General features: G+C 50.2%; 1 pseudogene; it reads right to left on the bottom strand.

Moving 5' to 3' along the window:
* The window catches only part of LOC133125929 (1-phosphatidylinositol 4,5-bisphosphate phosphodiesterase gamma-1-like), a 51,711-nt pseudogene that overhangs the window by 36,646 nt on the left and 10,065 nt on the right, over positions 1-5,000 (bottom strand).

The raw sequence follows: 5,000 nt of genomic DNA, 5'->3' as shown, positions 1-5,000 counted from the left end.
TTTGTGATTGATCTGCACTTTGTTGTACGTCGCTCTGGATAAGAGCGTCTGCTAAATACCACGTAAGGTAATGTAACGTCCGAGTTCATGGACTGGGCAGTCCACACCAAAGCGCCGAGCAAAGAAATAATCGACTGTTTCCATGACGAGCCAAATTAACTGTAACGTCAAATCACTAATTGTTCTAAAGCTATAGCGCCCCCTCACTGCCACGTGTGCCACTGCAGCTCACGCCTGCGTCACGGTCAAGACCTTCAGACCGCGAGAGGTCAACTCTGTAGCGGCAGCATTTCTTATGGGCCTCCCTTCTTTCTCACTCTCCCCCTCTCCCTCTTTTTCCCTCTCTCTCCCCCCCTCTCTCCCTCACTCTCTAACCCTCTCTCTTTCCCTCTCTGTAATCTCTCTCTCTCTCCTTCACTCCATCTTTTCTTCCTCCTCCTCTCTGATTTGAAGGTTCTATTTCCATCCCCCCGGAGACAGGAAGTGGCTCTCTCCCACCCCACCGCATCACTTCCTGCTGCAGTGGACGGAGGTGCTTATCGGGTCTGAGCAGACTTGTTGTTTGTACCGGACTTTACTTCCTGTCCGGGGGAAGGGGGGCTAGGCGTGGGGGGGGGGCAGACTCCTTCACCACAAAGGAAAACTCTGACAGAACACAGAACAGGGCCCACTGCCCCCACCAGAGACATCATGGCTCTGACTCTCAGCCTCGGTCAGGCCCTAGTGCTCTCAGCCTCAGTCTGGCCTTGACTCTCTCAGCCTCAGTCTGGCCCTGACTCTCTCAGCCTCAGTCTGGCCCTGACTCTCTCAGCCTCAGTCTGGCCCTGACTCTCTCTGCCTCAGTCTGGCCCTGACTCTCTCAGCCTCAGTCTGGCCTTGACTCTCTCAGCCTCAGTCTGGCCTTGACTCTCTCAGCCTCAGTCTGGCCTTGACTCTCTCAGCCTCAGTCTGGCCTTGACTCTCTCAGCCTCAGTCTGGCCCTGACTCTCTCAGCCTCAGTCTGGCCTTGACTCTCTCAGCCTCAGTCAGGCCTTGACTCTCTCAGCCTCAGTCTGGCCCTAGTGCTCTCAGCCTCAGTCTCAGTCTGGCCTTGACTCTCTCAGCCTCAGTCTGGCCCTGACTCTCTCAGCCTCAGTCTGGCCCTAGTGCTCTCAGCCTCAGTCTGGCCCTAGTGCTCTCAGCCTCAGTCAGGCCCTAGTGCTCTCAGCCTCAGTCTGGCCCTAGTGCTCTCAGCTTCAGCAGCCTTCTGCTTCAGCGTAGCAGCGCTGCTTTGGTAAAGATGGTGTAGGACAGACAAAGACAGCTGCGTTGTAAAGATTGCGTGCTGTGACCTTTAGAGCTGAATGCCGGGCCATCTGAGCAGAACAGGAAGCCAGATATTCAGGCTCAGCCCACACCTGCAGCCTTAATTTACAGAGCCCCGCCCTCAGCTCCTGTCAGGTAGGTATGTCTCTCCCGCTCTCTCTCTCACACTCTCACGCTCTCCCCCTCTCTGTCTCTCTGACTCGCTCCCTCTCTCTCTCTGTCTCTCTCCCCCTCTGTCTCTCTCTCACTCTCACTCTCTCTCTCTCTCCTTTAGCAACCTGCAGACACATCTCTGACATTATCAAACGGCGTGCAGCTGTTGTAAATGAGAGACGTTTTCAAACAGAACTTTACCCTGCTGCTGTTACCATAGAAACAGGACCTGCCTCAGCTGGTGTAATGCAGACCACAGGCCAGGAGAGACACTCACACACACACACACACACTCACACACACACACACACACACACACACACACACACACTCACACACACACTCACACACACACTCTCACACTCACACATATACACACATGCCCTCCCACATACACTCACACACACACAAGCCCCCCCACACACACACACACTCACACACACTTACACACACTCACACACACGCAAATGAAATCAGGAATAGCACAACTGCAAACATCCACGTTTAGATTTCCTGAGTAAACTCTTGCATGTGGACCACACCTTTATAAGCAGAAGTTTGGGGTTTCTGGGCTGCTCCCTCCCTCAAGGTGCTGCTTGTGGCAATACGGCCTTGTGTATGCTATAGACTATAATGGCACTTATAAATAGTTATATACAGATATTGTTGTATTGTATTGTATTGTATTGTATTCGATATTGTATTGTATTGTTGTACTCCGGGTATTCTAGCTGCCAACTGTGGTATGCTAGTTGGTAAGTTGATGTATTCTTCAAGGGTTCTGTTTGTATCTGTATGGTCACGCTAGGACCATGCTCAGAACCATACTGCTCTCCAGGGTCCTCTTCACACTTGTTCCTGAGTTCGATCTGCACTTTGTTAGACATCGCTCTGGATAAGAGCATCTGCTAAATGCCTGTGATGTAATGTAATGTAATGTAATGGGTTGGGCACACAAGGCTTTGCATAGCCCACAGAATATATGGGAGGGATTCAGGTCCATCCCCTCCAGTGGATAGAGGTCCTGACCTGAGGCTCTATCCCCTCCAGTGGATGAACCCATGATCTCCGCCCCACCCGAAGTGTGTGCGTGTCCGGGTTCTGACCCACCTTCCCTCCTGGTTCCGGTCCATGAGATCAAACTGCTTCTTCAGCCACCTGGAACACAGGGAACGGGGTGCACGGTTACCTGGGAGAACAGTCAGGGGGTTGCACGCTTGAAACCCCAGTGGGACAGTGCCGCTGTGCCCCTATGAGCCCGGGAACGTTATTCCTGCCCCAGCCTGGCGTACCAGACGGGGGGGACAGCCAGACAGCCAATGATAGCCCAACAAAGGACATGCTGACTCCAACCAATCATGGTGCTGATATTGTTTTTTTTTATTGGTTTAGACAATTTGGAGATTCATTCATTCATTCATTCATTATCCTAACTTGCTTATCCTGAACAGGGTTGCAGGGGGGCTGGAGCCTATCCCAACATACATTGGGCGAAAGGCAGGAATACACCCTGGACAGGACGCCAGTCCATCGCAGGGCACACACACCATTCACTCACACACTCATACCCATGGGCAATTTAAACTCTCCAATCAGCCTAACGTGCATGTCTTTGGACTGTGGGAGGAAACCCACGCACACACGGGGAGAACACGCAAACTCCGCACAGAGAGGCCCCGGCCGACCGGGAATCGAACCCAGGACCTCCTTGCTGTGAGGCGGCAGTGCTACCCACTGGACCATCCGTGCCGCCTAATTTGGAGATTGACAACACGTATATCTCCACCCAGTTTTGGACTATAGACATGAGCAAGACGTTTTACGCCCGTTTACTCAGCAAATAAACAAGCGCTTAAGAAAAACTTTCCAAACCATAAAAAAAGGTAAGTCCACATCACTGGGCAGTAATAATAACGCTGCCAAAACAGATATATTTTTCGCAATGTCACTGTCAAAATCCACACCCATACCAGTAATTCACATAAGGATTAATATTTAACATTCATTTTATTGCCAAATAAAAATACATGCACGCACAGAGCTGGAACCAAACATCAGAAGTGTGTGTGTGTGCGTGTGTGTGAGTGTGTGTGTGTGTGTGTGCATGTGTGCTTGTGTGCGTGAGTGCGTGTGCATGTGCGAGTGTGAGTGTGTGTGGGTGTGTGTGTGTGCGTGAGTGTGTGTGCGTGTGTTTATGTGTGGGTGTGTGTGCGTGTGAGTGTGTGTGAGTGTGTGTGTGACTCTGTGTGTGTGCGTGTGTGCGAGTGCGAGTGTGTGTGCGTGTTTATGTGTGTGTGCGTGCGTGTGTGTGTGTGTGTGCGTGTGTTTATGTGTGTGTGTGTGTGTGTGTGTGTGTGTGCGTGTGCGTGTTTTTATGTGTGAGTGTGTGTGTGTGCATGGAGGTGGCTGCTTATTCCTCGTCGATAAACATCGATAAATAAAGGATTCATAGAATAAAAAATTGAATGAATTTTCCGCTCTACATCGCCTCTCTCTCCTCCAATGGACAGCAGCACTTGGAAAACGTGATGAATAATCCATGAAGAACAGCCCTAAAAGGCCCTGTGTAGCAAGCAGGTCGTCTGTAAAGAGATTTCACCTTCTGGACCACGCTCTGGCTGACAGTGTGGTACAGTAAATAACCCAACACAAACAGGCAGTGTGGTACCGTAAATAACCCAACACAAACAGGCAGTGTGGTACCGTAAATAACCCAACACAAACAGGCAGTGTGGTACCGTAAATAACCCAACACAAACAGGCAGTGTGGTGCCGTAAATAACCCAACACAAACAGGCAGTGTGGTACAGTAAATAACCCAACACAAACAGGCCCAGGTCATATGTCTGAACCAGGGCAGGTTTTCAGGCGGGATTTCTGAGACTCCTTTCGTGACGAGCCCCACCTTCTCCTAAAGCTGGAAAACCCAGAACCGGACCTGCAGATACCGCCAGTTTTACTGCCATGCCAACATTAACAGATTACGTGACCCAAGACATGGTTTTATTTATCTTTTGTTTATCTTTCCATAAACATCTACAAGCGTGTGTGGGTGCTTGTGTAGAATGTGTGTGTGTGTGTGTGTGTGTGTGTGTGTGTGTGCATCTGTGTGTGTTTGTGTGTGTGTGTGTATGTGTGCGTGTGTGTGTGTGTGTGTGTATGTGTGTGTGTGTGTGTTTATGTGTGTGTGCATGTGCGTGTGTGTGTGTGTGTGTGTGTGCATGTGTGCTGTAACTTTATCCAGGAAGACAAGTTAGAAAGAGAAAGAACATGAGAGAGAGAGAGAAAGAGGAGTGAGTGAAAAGAAAGGGATAGACAGGGAGGAGGGAAGGGAAGAGAATGAGGCAGAGGAATGAGAGAAAGAGCAGAACAAAGGGTAAAGCAGAGAGGGGAGAGAGAGAGGACTCCACACATTTACACTAGAGAGGACTCCACACGTTTACACTAGAGAGAGGACTCCACACGTTTACACTAGAGAGAGGACTCCACACGTTTACACTAGAGAGAGGACTCCACACGTTTACACTAGAGAGGACTTCACA

Source organism: Conger conger, chromosome 4, assembly GCF_963514075.1.
Source record: "Conger conger chromosome 4, fConCon1.1, whole genome shotgun sequence".
NCBI classification, from domain to species: domain Eukaryota; kingdom Metazoa; phylum Chordata; class Actinopteri; order Anguilliformes; family Congridae; genus Conger; species Conger conger.
Note: the sequence above shows the minus strand (reverse complement) of the source record. Positions and strands in the feature narration are given on the sequence as shown.